This window comes from Oryx dammah, unplaced genomic scaffold (assembly GCF_014754425.2).
Source record: "Oryx dammah isolate SB20612 unplaced genomic scaffold, SCBI_Odam_1.1 HiC_scaffold_28, whole genome shotgun sequence".
In the NCBI taxonomy this organism is placed as follows: Eukaryota; Metazoa; Chordata; class Mammalia; order Artiodactyla; family Bovidae; genus Oryx; species Oryx dammah.
The window spans coordinates 5,350,480-5,362,673 of record NW_024070212.1 but is presented as its reverse complement, the minus strand read 5'-3'; the positions used below and the strand labels follow the sequence as shown (position 1 = coordinate 5,362,673).

Genomic DNA, 12,194 nt, shown 5'->3' with positions numbered 1-12,194 from the left:
TACATAGGTGAGAAGAGATGTACACAGTCAGCTCTCATGAAGTGAACAGGCTCTGGCACACCATTGCTTACTACATGGGTCACGCCAAGAACGCTAATTTTCAAATTAGTATTGGCCAGGGATTGACGAACTTTTTCAGAAAAGGCCCAGAGAGTCAGTATTTTAGGCTTTGCATTGCACATGATTTCTGTCACAGTCACTCAGCTCTGCCACTGTAGTACAAAAACAGCTCTAGACAATACATGAATGAGTGGCTATAGATGTGCTTCAATAAAAGTTTTTCAATAAAAACAGCAGGTCAGATCTGACCAAGGAGCCATAGTTTGTTCACCCTATATGGACCACAAAACACAAGTAAAACAAAACAAAAATGAATGCAACACGATGATCTTTCTTTAAAAATAGAGAAGAGTCTGAGATATTGCTATATATTATATGTAGGGCTATGGACATCTGTTATTACTGCATTGTCAGTGAGTGGAAATGTAGGTTAAAGGGAGTGTAAGCCAATAAAATGCAGGCTAATAAAATGTGTACTCAATTATATCATTTAGGGAACTGAAGTGTATCTCTATCAGATATATTGATTCTATCACAATACAAGATGTGAAAAGACTGGGGAAAATGTGAAAGGCTGGTAAAATCTCCAGGGGTCTGGCTCAAGTTGAACCTATCAGTAAGGTTATTTATATGATATATGAATCATTTATTATAAATATGTAATTCTTAGTGAGCAAGTGTGTGATTTTCTCTTGCCAAATTCCCTCCCCCCCCCAACCCCCTACCCCAGCAAAAGCCATCATGTGATTAGTCTGTTTTACTGGTGGCCATCTCAATGATCAGTCGTTACAGACAGCACTGTTTCAGAGGTGCTGTGGAATGCTACTCACTACAGAATCTGGTCCTAGCAAAGCATCTCTGAAAAAGCCAGGCACAGGATCAGTTGAACTAGGCTCTGTTTATTTCAATTCATTGCTCTCCCTTAAAGGATCATTTCTCTTGCAGTTTAGTCCTAGAACTCCTAGGTGGAGAAGTTTGAGTTTAGTTTTGTTCTCCATTTAACTTCAATGCCATACTTATTTACTAGGAACTTGGGTAAGAAACAAATGACCATGATGTAAATACTTTAATGTTTGCTTAGCAACTGTTAAAAAGCACTTAACATTCCACTCTCACCACCTAAGTATTAGCTGAACAGCTCAGTCATCAATTCAGTGAAGGTGGCCCTGCCCCTTCATTAAGTGCCATGTTGACTTGATAACAGTGAAACCATATACATTAGCAAGAAGGCTCAGCACTCACTCCCCCTTCGGTACACACGACTAAGCCTTAATGACTCCCCAAGAACCTATATTTGGGGGCACATTCCTCTGTGAGTCATGATAGGACTTGATATTCCAGTAACACCCCTTCATTAAAGAGCTTGCACTTTACTTAAGTTTATCTTCTTAATCACTAGAGCCCCTCAGTGCAGTCTATCAGGAGCCAATCTCCTTCAAATGTGAGAAAGGTGAGGCTTCAGAAAGGGGAAACAGACTTGCCAAGAATGGTTATGTCATTCATTAGGGATAATGAGATTAGAATGTAGGTTGCTGAAGGAGCCACAGCCAGAAACATTTTCCCTGAGAAATAACCTGAAATCTTCAAAGGTGTTTGACCTCAGGGCCAAAACCCTGATTGTCTCATTAAATTGTTAGCAATTCCCCTATGTGACCTTCTTTTTCATTTATGCCTTGACCTGCAGGCCAGAGAGTGGGTGGCCATAAATCCTGTGAGGAAAAGTTTATCTAGTAGAGAGAGATACCTCTCTTCCCTGAGACAGACAGAGCTGGGTCATGGAGAGGTCTCAGCCTGCCCTTAAGGCAAACCCTAGGTATAGGATAAAAATGTCCTGGGAATTTAACATGCAATTTTTTTCTTGAAACCTCTAAGAGTTGACTTTGGAAGTGTACCATGTTTTGATTTGTGGGGAAAAAATTATGAGACTTGAAATACAGAGCTAATTCAGGTGTGTCTCATTTTTATATAAAAATGTATAGCAATTCCAAACTGCATACAAATCAATTTGATGATAGTGGGATTGTAATATAACTGTTTAGTCTGAGTCATTCCCTGGGATTAACAGCTTCATCTAGAAGGGTTGACTCAACCCTCAACTTCAGGCTTTTAATCCCCACTTTCACTATACCAGCTTTAGTTAAAATTTTTAAGTATTTGAACTTGGTATAAGATTTTGTTATGATAAAGTTTTTGGCTAGAAAAATCATTGATTTACAATACCTTTCTCCTATGAAAAATAAGAAGCAGAAACAAAGAAATGTGAAGGGACTTTCTCAAAGAGCACCCAAATAACTATTAGTAGAAGTATTCTGCTCCACTGAGAGTTCCTCACACACTAAAGTCCCGACTCAGGTGGAGAATGGGATAGTGATATTGATCCTCCTGACTTCAATTAGCCCAAGTTTGGACTCTGTCAGTCTTCGCCCCAATTTTACGCTGAATTCTCCTCTGTTCAAATCCTTTCATAAATATGTACCCTTAGCTTAAAGCTTTCCCAGTTTTGCAGTTTGAAGAGATACTGCTTTGAGAAAGATCCCTGATATTCTCCTTACTTGCTGCAAATAATACTCAATCCTCCCTTCTCCCAGTCTTTGACTTGGTTGTATCTATTGGTTTGACACACTAAGAGGCAAACCCAGTTTTCAGGTTGCAGTATCCCCTCTGTTTCAGAGGTGTTTCATAATCCATATCTCCTAAAGATGAAAGGGAACTCGAGAGATTATGATCTTCTAGGCCGACAGCTAATTCTAATCTCACTGTAGAAATGAAAGCCTTCACACTTATGTGTTTTGTCCATATTCATACAAATAACTGATAATAGGTTGACAAAAAAATGATAGAGTCACAAAGTATAGCACTTCCAGTAGAGCTCTGCTCTCTACTCTCACTCTTGACCTTTTCTTTTCTGACTCTTCATTGATCAGTGGCTTCTGACTCCAGAGTAGAAAGAATTGTATAATGACCCTGAATTATCCATCACTTCACTTCATCAGTTATCCCTGGTTCTTTTTACTTAACAAGGGCATTTAGAAACCAAGATCTGGAAACTGGGTGTGCTCATTACTTTCAGTGTGTCAGTATTACCAAGCTCTCTCACCAGAGAATGCTGGGAATGTGCATAATTTGTTAAATAGTCTCCTCCCAAAACTCATGTCCACCCAGAACCTCAGACTGTGACTTTTTTAGACAGAATGTTGACAGATGGAACTTGTTAAGTTAAAATGAGATCATATTGGATTGGGTGGGTCTTAAATGCCATCACTGGTGTCTTTATAAGAGAAGGGAAAAGGAGTACAGAGCCACAGACACAAATGGAGAAGAAGGTCATGTGAGACAGATTATAGTGATATGGCTACAAGCCAATGTCAATGTCATGGACTGAAGACAATGATTAAGGACAGCTACCCAGAGGTAGAAGAAAGTGACGGAATAGAATATCTTTCAGAGAATGAAGAAGGAACCAACCCTGCCAATATCTTAATTTTAAACTTCTGGCCTCCAGAACTGTGAGAAAATAAGTTTCTGTTACTTTGAGTCACCAAGTTTCTAGTAATCAATAATTTGCTTAGCAGCTCAGGAAACTAATACATTATGTACGTTATGTGTACATTTTTATGCATATTTAAATATGCATTTTGTGTCGGTACCAATAGATAATTGATATATAATGGTATCTAATATAATGTGATATATGATATATATATATATGCTTATATATTTATGAAGGGTGAAGGTGAAAGGGAAAGTTGCTCAGTCATGTCTGACTCATTGTGACCCCACGGACTATACAGTCCATGGAATTCTCCAGGCCAGAATACTGCAGTGGATAGCTGTTTCCTTCTCCAGGGCATCTTCCTATTAAATCCATGTCTCCTGCATTGCAGGTGGATTCTTTACCAGCTGAGCCACCAGGGAAGTTTATAAATACCATGAATTCACACAGAACTTCCAATTCCAATTCAACAAAGGTGTTAATTCTAGATCTTTCCCTTCCAATATCTGTAAGTCCTTTCTACCCAGAAACTCAATTCCAATTACCTTTATACTTACATATCTCATCAGTCTCACTCTACGACCATTGATTCACAGTAAATTACATCTATTGGAAAATTGAATTGATCATTTTCTTTTGGAATCCTCAGGTAGTGAAAGAAATCACCAAAGTAGATCTAAATAGAGGTCAATAAGTTTTTGGTAATTGAGGTTTAAGACTGGAGAATGTAATTCTTTGGGGTCATTTTCACCAAATTGAGTATTCTTTTTCATTTTAACTAGTTCATTTTAACTCTTCATGGATATTAAATTATCTGAATGAGAATTCATTTTATCTTCCACAGTATCAGTGATAACTCTGGTTAAATGTCTATTAAAGAATTTTTTTTCAGACCCTCTGCTAACCAATCTGGAGATAGGATAACTTTACCTAAAACAGGTTACAAATAAAAAATGAGTTAGAAGCTGTTAGCAAGTTACAGAGAAGGCAATGGCAACCCACTCCAGCACTCTTGCCTGGAAAGTCCCATGGACGGAGGAGCCTGGTGGGCTGCAGTCCATGTGGTCGCGAAGAGTTGGACATGACTGAGTGACTTCGCTTTCACTTTTTGTTTTCATGCACTGGAGAAGGAAATGGCAACCCACTCCAGTGTTCTTGCCTGGAGAATCCCAGGGATGGAGCCTGGTGGGCTGCCATCTATGGGGTCGCACAGAGTCGGACATGACTGAAGCGACTTAGCAGCAGCAGCAGCAAGTTACAGTTTGCTTTATGTATTACATTTCTATAATTTTCTTGGTTGGATTTGTAGAAGACTCAGGGTATCTGTTAAAAGAGGGCTGGGTAATATATTAGCATTACAGGCAAGAATACCACCTTATAGTGGATGTGATTTAGCTAAATGGTTAATTTCTTAGGCTCTGAACCTAGGGTACTTGTGACCAAATACCCATTAAATGCATGGCTTAAGAATATTTCTTCACTATTTTATCATTCAGTTTCCTCACATGTGGTAATTGCAGTAGTTTTATATTCTTCCAATATCCATCTTTATCATCTTATTTAACAAATAACTTTTGAGAGCCTAAATATGTGCCAGGCAAAGGATTCTACATAAATTTGAGTGTTATATGAGCAATGACTGTATTTGTTTCTTTTTTTAAACTAAATATTTTATTGTATGCTGCCATCAGTGTATATAAAATAATTATCCTTGTGAAACAGAAAATTATGAATATTCAGAGAGGTAGACATTAAGGATTAACAAAAGTAGAAGTTTGTACAGTATGGCATTTTACAGAGAGGCTTTTGTACAGGGTTCAAATTTAGCTTTTCCTTTGAATAGTCACTGGTTTATGAAAAATGGTTTGTAAAACCTTGTAAAGATTCGTTTTACTACAAAAAAGAACAGACTTTTTGGGGCCTGAAGGGATTTGTACTTGAAGATACTCCAGTCAGCAGAGGGTCATGTTGAGCATTCTGCTGACAGAATTGTTTCATATCTGCAGCTGCCTGGGAAACCTTCGCCTGATTGAGCCCGGCCTCCAGCCAGAGCTGTTGAACCACTTTTTTTCATAGCTGCGACACTGGATGAACCAGACTCGGTGCACTCAAAGGAGGGCAGATCCGCGGGCCGTTGGCTGGTTTGCGGTGGGTTCGCTGGGCCAGTCAGCAGGGCGGGGTGGGGCGGGGTGAGGCTCGGAACTTTGTCTCTTAACATTTGTTTTTTTGTGCTTGTCTTGAGGATAAGATTCAGATAGTTATGGCAGTGGGCTACAGTATCAGAACCTGGCTCAGTGGGTAAGTCTACTTCACAAAGTATATCTTTCTTAAAATATGAATAATATTTGAAAGTAGTGCCATTTCTCAACTTGACAAGGTAGTCACTTCAATTGTTTACAACAAGAGAAAAATTGGAAAGGACCAGCAGGAAGGAAGAAGAATGAGACTGTAGTATATTTTAGGAGTGATAGTCCTTTCTCAAATATAGTTTGGTGCCCAAAAGTAAAGGTGAACTTCTGCCTCCTGAGATTTTCTTTATAGAGTATGGGAAAGCCCCTTGTTAAAAATGTGCCCTGAGCAACCCTTCCCATTGGCCAGCTATCCTAAACGTTGCCCTGCCTTCTTGATGAAGTGGTCTGACCTCTCTGACAAGAGTTCGCACAACTGTCTCTTCACGCCTTGTTGGTTTAGTTTCGCATGATGGATGACATGACACACAGTCAGCAGGGCTGTTGGTACCTGCTCTGTAAATGACTCTGGTATCACGCGGCCAAAGGCAAAGTGACCATCTCTCCATTCTGGCTGAGCATTTTGACTTCAGGTTTTCAAGTATGGAAGCAAGTGATTTATGACACACAAAAAAGCATAAATGGTCTTCCACTCCTTTTGACAAGGAGGGACTTCCTGTATAACCTCAACCTATGCTTTCTTTGCAAGATAATGCTGCCTAGGAAGGAAGAGAATAGCTTCTTTCTCGCACCATAAAAAAACAAAAGGTGCTTGTTCTAGCCAATTTTGTGTGTATGAAGGCCTGGCCAGTAGATGGGCCATTGGAGTGATTGCATGTGCTCTGTTAGTCTAAGCTAATAGCTGAGTCATTTTCATTTATCCTAGCTTATCAGTAGGTGCTGCAGGTAAATATCTTATCTGAAAAAGAACTGATATTGAGACTGGCATGAAACTGTGCCATAATTTAGATAAAATAGCTCTAGGTAATGCTATGTTCAGTGGCTTCTACTTTCAAGATACCCACTTTTCCCCTCAGTTCCTGATTGGTGGCTTAGAGAATGAGTATCCTTATAAACCACCTGAGCTACAATAATACTTCACTTGTATGGCACCCTAAACAATGGGAGGTTCAAAAGTGAGACTTGGGGCTATATTGAGAGTAGTGTGACCAATCATTCTGGTTTGTCCAGAATTGAGGGGTTTCCCAGGACATCGGTTTTTAGTACTAAAATCTAGACAGTCCCAAGGGACATAGTGTTTCCAGTGCTAAAACCTGGACAGTCCTAGGGCAAAGTGGGAAAAGCTGACCATATTATTTGGAGGTGAGGACTTAGAAGGACTGTAGGATGGAGTCAAGAGTCGCATGATTCCTGACTGGAGTGAAGATATCACTAATTTTTTTCAATGACTTGAATTTGAATTAGCAAGTAACAAGTCTCACTGACTGAATTGCCTCAAAATGGAATTGTTTCTGAGGCCGAATTTGAACTCCCCCTAGAAGCGGAAAATGAGTTATCCCAGCAGGTCATATCAGTAGGAACCATGTCTTATGGGTAACCCCACATTATTTAGCCCCAGGTTGGGTACCTTGTAGCCACTGAGTACATCTTTAGAAATTGTCCAAAACTTTGATTCTATTTAAGCCTGTTTCTTCATGTTCTGACTCTCACATATAGAGGTGGGAATGGTTTACATTTCCTTATTTGACATTTTCTTGTGGGAAAAAATGAAGAGGTGACTTAAATTTTTATAATCATTCATTGTTGTCATTAGTTAAGAAAGAATACAAAACCATATAGGGTTTGAAAAATATTTTAGATGTATTTTTAGATGTGCAAGCCTTGTAAAACAAGGCAAATTCCAGAGACTATGCTTTTTTTCCCCATCCTTAAGGAACGGACATTCTTTCGAAGGTTACACAGTTGACACTTTAGTGATTTATCTGGCCTGCACGCATCTAAATGTGGCTTTGTAAAACAATGCTGACGCTTGAGAAGCAACTTGAGATTTAAAATAAGCTTTTAGAAGGTCTCCTGGCCTTAAGAACAGGAAGTGACTTATCACTGAAAACAAACTGGCTTTAACTCCACAAGTTTGCTTTTGTCAAAACAAACAAACAAAAAAGCACTGGCAGTGTATGAGTTCAGTCGCTCAGTCGTGTCCGACTCTTTGGGACCCCATGAACCACAGCACGCCAGGCCTCCCTGTCCACCAACTCCCGGAGTCCACCCAAACTCATGTCCATTGAGTCAGTGATGCCATCCAACCATCTTATCCTCTGTTGTCCCCTTCTCCTCCTGCCTTCAATCTTTCCCAGCATCAGCGTCTTTTCACATGAGTATAAGTGGATCTCCCTGGTGGCTCAGACGGTAAAGCGTCTGCCTGCTAGTGTGGGAGACCTGGGTTCGATCCCTGGGTTGGGAAGATCCGCTGGAGAAGGAAATGGCAACCCACTCCAGTAATCTTGCCTGGAAAATTCCATGGATTGAGGAGCCTGGTAGGCTACAGTCCATGGGGTCACAAAGAGTCGGACACGACTGAGCAACTTCACTTTCACTTTCATAAGTGGATCTAAACTTTACAAATCTCTTCCTTGAGACTTAGAGAGACTAAGGGGAGTTTTCTAAATAATTTTCTCTGATCCCTTTTGTTTGTAAGTCAGTAAAAATACCCTCTGAATGGAAATACACAGATTTAAAGGCCAGATTCCCTCACACTCTTACATGTCCTTAAAGTAAAATTTCTAAATGAGTGGCCTCATGAAGCAGTATGATGCTGTGACTTATAGCAAGTCTCCGATACCTGGAATTCAAGTTCCAGTTTTGCTCTTCCTCAGCTTTGTGACTGGGCAAGTGACTTAATGCTTTTTTGTTTCAGTTTCCTTGTCTGTAAAATGAAGATAACAGAAGTATTTTTCTCATAAGATTGTTATAAGGAATAAATGAGTTAATATATATAAAGTACTTCAAGCAGTGCCTGGACAATATGTGTCATGGGAGCGTTACTTACTAATATAGTATAAAAATATAGTACAATAGAAAAATACAACAAATCTTTTTAAGGGCCTGAGGTTTCAAGGATTTACCTGGTGGCTCAGATTCCACCTGCATTGTAGGAGGCACAGGAGACGCAGGTTCGATCCCTGGGTTGGGAAGATCCACTTGAGGAGGGCATGGCAACCCACTCCAGTATTCTAGCCTGGAGAATCTCATGGACAGAGGAGCCTGGTGGGCTACAGTCCTTGGGGTTGCAAAGAGTTGGACACGACTGAAGCAACTTAGCAGGCATGCAGGAGTTCTCAAACCATTAAATGGGAATCTCTAGTGATTCTCAATCTTCAATGTATATCAGAAGCACCTGGGATACTCTTTAGAAGTTCACATGCCCAGGTTTTACACCAGCAAAGTTAAATCAGGATGTCTGAGGTTGGAGTCCTGAAATCTGTGCTTTAAAAAAATTTCTGGTGTGTGATTCCAATGCAGAGTATTGAGAACACCTTCTCTACACTGGAGATTGAGCATCAGTGCTTTAGAGGGGCTTTGCGTGTCATATGTCAAGATGGCGTTTGTTTAATTGTTTGATCTTATAACATTTTCATGATTCATTCATTATTCCAAAGGTGTGAGGATACCCATTTTGTTAAAGGCTGTAATTTTCTTGATGCTAGGGTGTCCCTCTGTTGCCATTCACACTCAAGTATCTAACACAGGACCAACATATGATGATGGTGAGGGAGGCAGGAATGGAGGAATAATTGTTGAATTTTACCAACTGTCTTTAAGATCACAATAGTATTTTTAGGGGCTTCTCTGGCAATCTGGTGGTTAGGACTTACCTTCCAGTGCATAGGATACCAGTTTGATCCCTGGTTGGGGAGCTAATATCTCACATGCCTGTGGCCAAAAACAAAATCCAAAACATAAAACAGAATCAATATTGTAACAAATTCAATAATGACTTAAAAATGATCCACATCAAAAAAAATTTTTTTTAAACAGTATTTTTAAAGTAAAGAAGGCCACTCAGGTGTGCTACGATTTGGATGAATTCAACAAAGGGCTTGCCATTGACCCAAATCATGCCATCCCAGTTTTTGTTTTTTTGTGAGATTTTGTTCACTGTCCTGCTATCTCTGTCAAGGGGTCTCCAAACCAGGTCACTCTGAAACATTTTGCAAGTGAACTAGCACAGTCAAAGATCTGGTGAATAGTCTGACAACAGCCTCTCAGGGTAAGAGCTTCAGATGCTTTTTAATATGCCTGCATCATCTTCAGCTGGATGCTGAACTTCAATTTCCTCATCCAAAACAGGAGCATAATAATCTCTATCACACTGACTCTTATAAAACTCCAATAATACCGTATATGCAAGTGCCATATAATACAAGTCCATGCTACTATTCTTTATCTGGGCACTCACACTGACTGCCTTCTAGGGTAGTTGAGAACAGAGAAGATGTGGTTTTTATTTCATGGGCAAAATTTTGCTTACAGAGAAGCAAATATGCTAGGCGACTTCAGGTTCAATAATCTGGTGAATAATATCCATTTTCTGTGTAAGTGGGCTTCCCTTATAATTCAGTTGGTAAAGAATCCTCCTGCAATGCAGGAGACCCCAGTTCAATTTCTGGGTCAGGAAGAGCCTCTGGAAAAGGGATATTCTATCCACTCCAGTCTTCTTGGGCTTCCCTTGTGGCTCAGCTGGTAAAGAACCTGCCTGCATTGCAGAAGACCTGGGTTCAATCCCTGGATTGGGAAGATCTCCTAGAGAAGGGAAAGGCTACCTACTCCAGTATTCTGGCCTGGAGAGTTCCATGGACTAGTCCAAGGGGTCACAAAGAGTCAGACATGACTTTCACTTCACTTCATGTAAGTAGTAGAAATAAACCAGCACTGTGGTTCTCAGATGATCAAAACTATAACATTTCAGCAATAAATGCTATGCACAGAGGAGGCCAGACAATCCCAGCATTGCTGGTCCTGCTTATTTTTCCTGGAAAGTTGTCTCAGTCAGTTTAAAGTATCTTGGTATAAGTTTACACAGTCACTAAAGGCGGAGGTTGATGTGGAGATAGACAAACAGACGGATAGACACAGAGAGAGACAGAAGGAGAGACAGACAGAAAAGAAAAGAAAGCCCGAAAGCAAGAAATCTACACACCAATCCTGTGGTAGCCTAGCAATCAAGGCATTAGCAGCCAAAAAGCTTTTCTTGTGCAGGGGAGTTAATGGATTTATATTATTTGTGGTTATCTGGATTTCAGATTGACACCATAAATATTCAAACTCTGAACTCAGCTGGAAGCAGCCGCGACTGACTTTTCTGTGACCTAGCTGGAAACTTTAAATCAGCTGTCTCCTTGACTTTCAAGGGAATGACATGCTCCAAATCCATGAGATAGCATCTTCTTAGTGTTTTATTACCTCCAGAGGACCTCAGTTCAGTATGGTCTATAACTACAGCCTCTCCTATGAATGCCAAGTCTGGTAAAGATTGCTAAATCATAAAGTACTCTGTACTGGAGTAGAGATGTCCTGGACTGTGGGTACAGACTGAGCTTATTCTACGCAATGCACTTGTCGAACTTGCATCTAGTGTAAACCCTACAATGCGTTACTCATGGACTGACATGAATCTACATCCACAGCTCTCTCTGTTCAGCAGATCTTGTGCAGTTAATTTCTTCTTCATTTTCTGTGTTTACTTGTCTCTGGGACATCGATTTATAGGGTTACTACGCAGGTTTGTTGTTGTTTAGTCACTAAGTCGTGTCTGATACCTTTGTGATACAGTGGACTGTAGCTCACTAGGCTCCTCTGTCTATGGGATTTCCCAGGCAAGAATACTGGAGGAAGTTGCTATTTCCTTCTCCAGGGGATCTTCTCCACCCAGGGATCGAACCCACGTCTCCTGATTGGCAGACAGATTCTTTATCACTGAGCCACAGGGAAGCTCCACTATGCAGGTATAGAAGACATTTTTGTTGCAGTACATTGTGAGTTGCTCCCAGTTCTTATGCTCAGTAGCCAGCAAAAGTGAGACACTCCTCCAGAAATGGAGTTCATATCTCTCTGGTTCACTTCAGAGGTGATGAGAGGATTTTGGTGCTAGGAGGATGGGGACAGTCTTCTTCATACCCACAATGTTTCGGGGATTGGGGGAACCTTGCACTAGCAACAAGCTTCCTTTTGCCCCATTACAAAATGTGCTGAAGGTTTGACATTGCCAAATCCATCATAAGAATTGGGCCAGCTCTCTGTCAGCATAACAGATGTGGCAGCAGCCACAATGTCAATAAAGGTTATGTCCTGCTTCAGAGAAAAAGGGGCCAAAACACCAATTAAGTAATTGCTTGGGGGAAAAAAAATCAAGCTATCCTTCTAGGCAGGCAATGGCATTATCAGGAAGCTTC

The 12,194-nt window shown here is 40.4% G+C and overlaps 1 pseudogene; it reads right to left on the bottom strand.

Annotated features, from left to right (window-relative positions):
- Nucleotides 1-5,400: 5,400 nt before the first annotated feature.
- LOC120855414 lies at nt 5,401-5,771 on the bottom strand (annotated as a pseudogene).
- Between the last annotated feature and the right edge of the window lie 6,423 nt (nt 5,772-12,194).